Raw genomic sequence first — 10,355 nt, forward strand, 5'->3', positions numbered from 1 at the left:
AAAAAAAAAAGATATATGGGAATGAAAAATCAGCAGACAGTTGCAATGAAAATGGAATTGGAATAACCCCAAGGTCCATGCTTTGATCTACTACTTAGATGCTGGGCTGCCTTGATCTCACATCTAACCCTTGTGGCCTGGTCTTTCTTTTCCCTTTCCTCCAAGGTGGGGTCAATGTGATTTACATCTTTGAATTCTAAATAAATGAGGTACCTGCAAATGGCTACAAATTGCCCATAAAAGGGAAATATGGAAATTTGCACAAACAACAATAAATAGTGAGAGCAAGCAGTGGAAAGTGCCTCCTAGGCTGTCAGAGTTGCTGGACCTGAACGAGCCTAAAACCTGGGATTAGAAGAGAAAGCCAAGAGTCCACTTCCTGGGAAGGGCCACCTTAGAGGAAGAAGGAACATTCTAAGAATCAGGGATACAAGCCCCAGATGTGAGCAGAAGAACAACATCTTAAGAAAGTCAACATTCTAACAAGGAGCCTCAAGGCAAGCTGACGGTGAAACTGACAGAAGACAGGATGCTTTTGATAGTCTGTGCTTAAAAGGGTCTTTTAAGTCTGCTGCCAGCCTCTGGCTCCCATGAAGGGATCTTTTCTCTCCCCATATGCACAGGATTTTCACATGTCACTTTCATCAATGCCAAATCAGACTTAATCCCCACACCTACATGGGAAAGCAGAATCAAACAGGATTCTAGTAGCTGAAAGGACAAAGCAGATCATATAAATATCTTTATAAGAGAAAAGGTTTGTCCCACAATGTCAGTCTCAAAGATTGTATTTTCAGCAAGAAACGCTCAGATTTTTTTTAATCTTAGATTCACAGGATTTTTTAATGCTATTTCTCAGAAACAAATCTGGAAGAGAAAGTCCCAGGCAGGAACACAGTCACACCTGCCATCATTTGAAATGTTTTTTGGTTTTTGTTTTTTTTTTTACTTTCTTCGCATTATTGTGTTTGCAATTGTTATTTCCTCTAGGACGTGCCTGCGTTAATAACATTCTATGGCCAAACAAGGACTCCGTGTGTGTAGGCACCAGTCCCCATTTATTGATTGATTGAACTGTGTCCCCCAAAAAGACAAGCTGGAGTCCTAGCCCTTGTCCTTGTATGTGATCCTGTTTGAAAATAGAGGGGTTTCTTTTGTTAATGAGGCCCTATCAGCATAGCATGCAACAACATATGGAGTCCTGGTGTGGTACTGTAGAAAAGCACTAAAACTGAAGGTCGGTTTGAACTGCAAGGTCTGTAGTTCAAATCTACTACCCACTCCTCAGAAATTCTATACAGGGTCACTAGGAGTCAGAACCAACTCGATGGCACTTAACAACAACAATAACAACTAGTGTAGTGTGCATCTAAGCCTGCTAAAATTAAGTGGAAACAGCCATGAAGAGACATACACAGGATGAAAGACCACATGAGAATCCATCTACAAGCCACAGAATGCAAAAAATATCTGGCACTACAGAAGCTGAAAGAGACAAAGATTATCCCTTAGAGCCCACAGGGAAAGAGAACATGGACCAACCAAAGTCCTGAATTTGAACTCTTAGCATCCAAAAGTTTGTGATAATAAATTTCTGTTCTTTAACAGAACATTGTTATGACAACACTAAAAAACTAAGGTGCCACCAATGCTTGTAAATCTAGCCTACAATTTGAGACTTATTCAGTGATGACAGATTCTTGCAATGAGACTCTCCACCTGACTACACATTTCCAAGTGAAGGCAGAGCCTCTGAGATTCCATCAGAGGACCTACCTGCAAATGGTCACTTGACTAGGTGATGAGCCAAGGCACTTGTGGTGTAGGCTGTCAAACTGCCTGCTAAACTCCAGGCCAACAGAGGAAGGCCCCACACTGAAGACTGCTGTCAGTCAATCAGATATCTACTCATTGGTCATGTGTGCGCATGCACTATGAATGACGCATTATGCTAGGAGATATAGGCATGATGGCAAAAAGCTATCTTAAAGAGCGTGATTTCTCCAGAGGGCGATTAGAAAATCACTCAAAGATTTTAACCTGGGGAGTAAAGTCACTAAATCTGCATTTTAGAGTTGCATCTAACTGCAATGTGGTGAATGGAAGGTGGAAGAGGGCTATAAATCTTCTCCAAGCCTGGAAAGAACATGGGCAATTTTTTCAGAGAGTTCTTTTCTGAGAGGACATCTCTCTCACACAGGTGAGGACTAGACTCCTGCATCAGGCTGCACACGTTCCCAGCCCCTGCTATACCTTCCTGTGCTCCCATTGCCCCCACAATATTCACTGCAGCTACATTCTCAAAAATAGCAGAAGACAAGCAATTTAATTAATAAAGGTTGGTTACTCAAAATGGTTCTAAGCTAAAAAAAAAAAAAGCCTTCTATTTCCATTTTCTGTGATTATAAATACTTCCCCAAGTTCTCACTTTAATGGAAGGGGACAATTTAGTTTTAAAAGCAATGGGACTGTAAACCAACAATAGTGAGTTGGGGCAAACAGTCTGAGGGCACAGTCCTCCCAAGAGTATCATCCCTTCAGATGTAGTCAAAAAGCTTGGAATCCCAGGTCATCCTTCTTAACAACTGGCTCTACATTCAGGAGTTCCCACTATCCCTGGAAGTTCAACAATTTTCTAGGACTACTCACAGAACTCAGGAAAATTGTATTCTAGAAAATTAGAATCAGTCAAAGGTCATATGCTTATGTACATATTTGTTGTTAGGTGCCGTCGAGTCGGTACCAACTCATAGTGACCCTATGCACAACAGAAAGAAACACTGTCCAATCCTGGGCCAACCTCACAAATTGTTGCCAAGCTTGAGCGCATTGATGCTGCCACTTGTCAATTCATCTTGCTGGAGGTCTTCCTCTTTTTCTCTGACCCTCCCCTTACTAAACATGATATCCTTCTCCAGCACCTGGTCCCTCCTAACAATATGTCCGAAGTATGAGAAATGATGTTTGACCATCCTGGCCTCCAAGGAGCATTCTGGCTGCACGTCTTCCAACACAAATCTGTTGGTTCTTTTGGCAGACCATGGTACTTTCAAAATTCTCCTCCAACACCATAGCTCAAATGCATCAATTCTTCTATGGTCTTCCTTATTCACTGTCCAGCTTTCGCATGCATATGAGATTATTGAAAATACCATAGCTTGGGTCCAGTGCTTGGACCCAAGTGCTTGGGTCCTCAAGCTGACATATTTGCTCTTAAACACTTTGAAAAGGTCTTGTACAGCAGATTTGCTTAATGCAATATGTTGTTTGATTTCTTGACTGCTGCTTCCATGAGAGCTGATGGTTGATTCAAGAAGAATGAAGCCATTGACAACTTCAATCTTTTTGCTATTGATAAGAACGTTGTTTATTGGTCCAGTGGTGAGGATCTTTGTTTTCTTTACATTGAGATGCAATCCATACTGAAGGCTATGGTCTTTGATCTTCATCAATAAGTATTTTAAGTCCTCTTCACTTTCAGCAAGCAAGGTTGTATAGTGGTAGGTAGTCTGCGGACGTCTGGGAGGAACTGTTGTCTTCTTCCCATGGATTCAAAATGTGTCACCCTCCTGCCATGTCAATGTGTGAAAATACACCCAGAGGACATCATGTTTGGTGAAGCAGAGGGTCAACGAAAAAGTGGAAGGCCCTCAGTAGATGGAGTGACTCATGACTGAAACAATGGGCCCAACCATTGCAACAATTGTGAGGATGGTGCAGAACTGAGCAGTTTTTCATGCTGTTATACTCAGGGTCACTTTGAGTCTGAAATCACCATGGCCCCTAACAACAACAACAACAACGAAGTGCGCACCTGAGCTACAGTGTCCAGAGTTTCTCATTTAGGTTCCATTACATACATATGAAGGAACTCTGGTAGCATTGAGGTTATCAATCAGGCTGCAAACCTCATGGACAGCAGTTTGAAACTACCAGCTGTTCCGCAGGAGAAAGATGAGGCTTTCTGCTCCTGTAAAGATTTGTTGTTGTTGTTATGTGCCATCGAGTCGGTTCCGACCCATAGCGACCCTGTATAGGGTTTCCAAGGGTGTAAATCTTTACAGGAGTAAAAAGCCTCATCTTTCTCCTGCGGAACAGCTGGTAGTTTCGAACCGCTGACCTTAAGGTTCGCAGCCCGATTCGTAACCACTACGCTACCAGAGCTGCTCCCGTAAAGATTTACAGCCTCAGAAATCCTGTACGGGGTCGCTATGAATCGGAACCGACTCTATGGCACATAACAACAACTACATACATATGGGGAGCAGGGTGACTCTGTAGGATAAGCACTGGACTGTGAACCACAAGGTTGGCAGTTTGAGGCCACTAACTGCTCTGAGGGAGAAAGATGAGGCTGTCTACTCCCACAAAGATTTACAGCCTGATAAACCTTACCCAAAGTTGCTCTGAGTGAGAACCAACTCAATGACGCTTAAAACAGCAACAAAATAGACATGATCGATTGAATCTCTGGTCACATTATTGAATTCAATTATCTGTCTTTCTCCTCTCCCTAGAGTTTTAGTTAATATCACATGACACAAAACTGTTGTTGTTGTTGTTAAGTGCCTTCGAGTCGGTTACGACCCATAGCGACCCTGTACAGGGTTTCCGAGGGTGTAAATCTTTACGGGAGTAGAAAGCCTCATCTTTCTCCTGCGGAATGGCTGGTAGTTTCGAACCGCTGACCTTAAGGTTCGCAGCCCGATTAGTAACCACTACGCTACCAGAGCTACATAAAACTACAACTCTCTAATCATAGGGCCCATTCAGCCCCATGTGGAGTCATCATGTTAACATAAACTATCTCAGGGCCCACTATGAGTCACCTTGTTGGCATAGACTATCATGAGTTCCCTATCACTCAGGAAACTCCAAATGTTTAAAGATAGCCCCCTTCAAACTTCAAGGAGATTGGTAAGTATAGTTCCATGTGTCTAGAAAAAATAACATGGGAAAATGGATCTAACTCACAAAATGCATTTAGCAAGCACCTAGCTTTTTCTCTAGAAGTTATAAACAGTGTAAACTAGCAACTGGAAAGAAAAATTCTTCATTATCAGACCGCAGGTTGAATTTTTCAAGGAGCAATTCTGAAATATGTGGCTAGCACTGGAATTCAGGGTTTCCAGGCTCTCCCTCTTGGAATGTGGCAGCTGAATCACTCACAGTAGGACCACTGCTGCTGTAATTTCTCTGCCTCTGCTTCTCATGGTCTGTGCTGCCTCCAGTGTTAAAGCTCTTCTCGCTTCTTTCATAAGTGTACCAACAGTCTCCCCTAGGCAATTTAGGAGCAGTGGCTTGGTATAATAAACACTAGACTGTGAACCACAGTTTGAGCCCACCAGCTACTCCACAGGAGAAAAGAGACATTCTGCTCCAGGAAAGATTTTAAAGCCTCGGAAACCCTATACAGGATAGCTATGAGCTGGAATTGATCCACAGGTACTTAACAACATTAGGCACCTGAGTACTCTTCCAACTTCTACTCATTATCTAATTCCAAAACTGCTTTTACATTTTAGGTATCTGTTAAAGCCAGAACTTACTCTCAGTACCAAATTCTGTCTTAGTCATCTAGGGCTGCTATCACAGAAATACAGCAAGTGAATGACTTTGACAAACAGAAATTGATTCTCTCATAGTTTAGGAGGCTAGAAGCCTGAATTCAGAACACTGGGTCTTGGGATAGATGTTCTCTTTCTTTGTCTTGTCAGCTCTGGGAAAGGTTCCTTGTCTCCTTTCAGCATCTGTAGACCTTAGAGAACTCAACATTATATTATTACATAGCGGCTATTACATATATTACATTGAGAAACATGATCCAGCCATATTTTGGGGGTGACATCATTCAATCTATGACAAATGCCTCTACTTTTGGGTGTCTAAAGGAGGCAAATGAGATCGGTTCTTAGGGTTTTTTCCATCTCTGTGTCCCTAGCATTTACAAAAGAAGTCAAAAAGTATTGCTTCTAGGGTTCCAGTTCATACATGCACAGGTTCATTCCAAATAAAACATGTTTAAACATGTCTCTGTGGTCAGTAGATGGCTGCACACAAGTTCTCTCACTCATACACTTGTCTTCATTTTATTAGAATGCCTTCAAAAAAAAAAAAAGATCCCATCCAAAAAGTGTTTTCTGAGGAGAATCTACTGGGCCAGTTACGTTGTAGGCAGAGCAGTCAGCTCAGCAAAATCTTAATAGATTTTCACAACGGACACAGAACAATCACAAGGCCTTCTTAGGAAGAAGTTTTCAGAAATGGAAAATTACAGTGGTAAGAAAAAGGCCAAGTAATATGTGCCAGGGAATATTTTTTTCCCATCACAATGAACTGCCAACCTTGCAACTTATTGAAAGATTTCAATTTGTATTCCATCAATTTCAAGAGCATTGTTCTTTGCCAGTGCCTTCACTGTGCCTTGGACTTCTTGTTTCAGTATCATTGATTCTTAATCATATGCTTCCTCTGGAAATGGTTGAACATCATTCATTTATTTTTGGTAGAGTGGCTGTGTATTCTTTCCACCTTCTTTTGATGCTTCTGCATCATTTATTATTTTGCACATAAAATTCTTCAGTATTGAAACTTGAGGCTTGAAGTTTCTCTTCAGTTCTTTCAACTTGAGAAATACTAAGGGTTTTCTTCCCTTTTGGATTTCTAACTGTAGGTCTTTGCACATTTCATTATAGTACCTGACTTTGTCTTCTCGAGCTAACCTTGGAAATACTCTGTTCAGCTCTTATTCCTCCCATTTTTCCATTTTCTTTGGCATCTCTACCCTGGAGAGCAAGTTCCAGAGTCTCTTCTGACATCCATTTGGTCTTTTCCTTCTTTCTTGTCTTTTTAATGACCTTTTGCTTTCTTCCTGTACGGGTTCTTGATGTCATCCCACATCTCTTCTAGTCTTCAGTCATTAGCATCTAATGCATCAAATCTGTTCTACAGATGATCTCCAGATTCAAGTTGGATATGTTCAAGGTCATATCTTGGCTCTTGTGGACTTGTTTTCATTTTCTTCAGCTTCAGTCTGAATTTGAATATGAGCAATTGATGACTTGTTCCACTGTCTGCTCTTTGTCTGGTTTTAGTTGGTCATATTGAGCTTTTCCATTGTGTTTTCTTATAGATGTAGTCAGTTTGATTCCTGTGTATTCCATCTGGTGAGATCCTTGTGTATAGTCATCTTTTATGCTATTTTAAAATAAAAGGATAATTTCAATGAATAAGTTTTTGGTCTTGCAAAATTCTATCATGCGATCTCCAGCATAATTTCTATCACCAAGACCATATTTTCCAACTACTGTTCCTTCCTCTTTGTTTCCAACCTTTGCATTCCAATCACCAGTAATTATCAATACATCTCCATGGCATGGTTGATCAATTTTAGACTAAAGAAATTGGTAGGTGTAATTATTCAATTACATCATAACTGACTTTAGTGACTGGTGTGAAAATTTGACTAATAGTGGTATTAACTGACCTTCCTTGTAGGTGCATGGATATTATCCTATCATGGTGGTGGTGGTTATGTGCCATGGAGTTGGTTCCGACTCATAGCGACCCTGTACAGGGTTTCTGAGGCTGTAAATCTTCATGGGAGCAGAAAACATCATCTTTCTCCTGCGGAACAGCTGGTAGTTTCAAACTGCTGACCTTGAGGTTCACAGCCCGATTTGTAACCACTACACTACCAGAGCTCCTTATCCTATCACAGACAGCATTATATTTCAAGAACCGTCTTGAGATTTTCTTGTTGATGATGATCATGATGCCATTCCTCTTCAATTTGTCCTTGCCAGCAGAGTAAACCACATGATTATCAGTTTCAAAGTGACCAATACCAGTCCATTTCCTATCACTACTGCCTAGGATATCGATCTTCAGGCATTTCATTTCATTTTTGGCAACTTACAATTTTTCTAGATTCATACTTCGTACATTCCATGCTCCAGTTATTAATGGATGTTTACAACTATTTCTCCTCAGTTTGAGTTGTGCCTCATCAGCAAATGACAGTCCTTAAAATTTTATTTCATTCTCATCATCATAGTCAACTCTCCTTTTATGAGGCATCTCTTCCCCAGCCATATTTTGAGTACTTTCCAACCTAAGGGGCTCATCTTCTGGCACTATATCTGACAATGTTTTTATTAGGTGCCATTGAGTCAATACCAACTCATAGAAACACTGCCCCATCCTAAGTCAATCTCACAATTGTTGCCACTCATGAGCCCACTGATGCTGCTACTTGGCCAATCCATCTCTCTGTGGGTCTTCCTCTTTTTCTCTGACTCTCCACCTTACCAAACATGATATACTTCTCCTGTGACTGGTCCCTCCTGACACTATGTCCAAAATATGAGTGACAAAGTCAGGCCATCCTGGCTTCAAAAAGCTCTGGCTGCACTTCTTCCAACACAGATCTGTTTGTTCTTTTGGCAGCCCATGGTACTGTCAATATTCTCCTCCAACACCATAACTCAAAAGCATCAATTGTTCTATGGTCTTCCTTATTCAAAGTCCAACTTTCACAGCATATGAGGTTATTGAAAATACCATGGCTTGAATAAGTCACACCTTAGTCCTCAAGCTGACATCTTTGTTCTTCAACACTTTTAAAGGTTTTGTGCAACAGATTTGCCTAATGCAATACATCCTTTGATTTCTTTACTGCTGCTTCCACGAATGTTGATGGTTGATCCAAGAAAAATGAAGTCCTTGACAACTTCAATCTTTTCTCCATTGATAAGAATGTTGTTTATTGGTCCACTGTTGAGTATTTTTGTTTTCTTTACACTGAGATGCAAACCATACTGAAGGCTATGGTCTTTGATCTTCATCAGTAAGTATTTTAAGTCTTCTTCACTTTCAGCAAGCAAGGTTGTATCATCTGCATACCGCTGGTTGTTAATGAGACTTCTTCCAATCCTGATGTCACGTTTTTCTTCATAGAATCCAGCTTCTCGGATTATTTGCTCAGCATACAAGTTGAACAAGTATGGTGAAAGAATACAACCTTGTCGCACACCTTTTCTAATTTTAAATCATTCAGTGCTCCCATGTTCTTCAACACTTCAGAACCATGTTCTGTTTAAACAACTGCCTCTTGGTCTATGTGTAGGTTCCTCATGAGCACAACTGAGTGTTATACTTGGCAATGTTTTCCATAGCTTGTCATGATCCACACAATCGAAAGCTTTTGTGTAGTCAATAAAGCACAGGTAAACATCTTTCTGGTATTCTCTGCTTTCAGTCAAGATCTATCTGATGTCAGTAATGATATCCCTCATTCGACATCCTCTTGAATCTCTGGAAGTTCTCTGTCAATGTATGGTTGCAGCCATTTCTGTATTCCATTTAGTAAAACTTTATTCGCATGGAATATCAAAGATATTGTCCTATGATTTCCACATTCCGTTGGGTCACCTGTCTTTGGAAGGGGCACAAATACGGATTTCTTCCAATCAGTTGGCCAGATAGTTGTCTTCCAAATTTCTTGGCATAGATGAGTGAATGCCTCCTGTGCTGCCTCACTTTCTTGAAAGATTTCAATTTGTACTCCATCACTTCCCGGTGCCTTGTTCTTTACCAATGGCTTCAATGTAGCTTGGACTTCTTCCTTTAGTATTATTGGCTCTTGATCATATGCTACCTCTTGAAATGGTTGACCATCGACCATTTCCTTTTGGTACAGTGACTCTGTATTCCTTTCATCTTTTCTTGATGCTTTCTGAATCATTCAATAATTTTCCCAGAGAATCCTTCAATAACGAAAGTTGAGGCTTTAATTTTTTCTTCAGTTCTCTCAGCTTGAGAAATGCTGAGCATGTTCTCCCTTTTTGGTTTTCTAACTCCAGATCTTTGCACATTTCATTATAATATTTGACTTTGTCTTCTTGTGCTGACCTTTGAAATTTTCTGTTCAGCTCATTCCTCCTCATTTCTTCCATTTGCTTTAGCATCTGTATGCTGGAGAGCAAATTTCAGAGTCTCTTCTGACATCCATTTTGATCGTTTCCTTCTTTCTTACCTTCTTAATGACTTTTTGCTTTCTTCCTGTATGATTTTTTTATGTCATCACACTTTTCTGGTCTTCGGTCTTTAATACCTAACGTATCAAATCTGTTCTTTAGATGATCTCTAAATTCAGGTGGGATACATTCAAAGTCATTGTAAAAGTTCCTGTGCAGCACATTTGCCTAATGCAATACGTCGTCTGATCTGTTGACTGCTGCTTCCCCTGACCCAAGCCATGGTATTTTCAATAACCTCATATGGATGTGAAAGCTGGATGGTGAATAAGGAAGATCATAGAAGAATTGATGCCTTTGAATTGGGATGTTGGAGGA

Source organism: Chrysochloris asiatica, unplaced genomic scaffold (assembly GCF_000296735.1).
Source record: "Chrysochloris asiatica unplaced genomic scaffold, ChrAsi1.0 scaffold00157, whole genome shotgun sequence".
Classification (NCBI taxonomy): Eukaryota; Metazoa; Chordata; class Mammalia; order Afrosoricida; family Chrysochloridae; genus Chrysochloris; species Chrysochloris asiatica.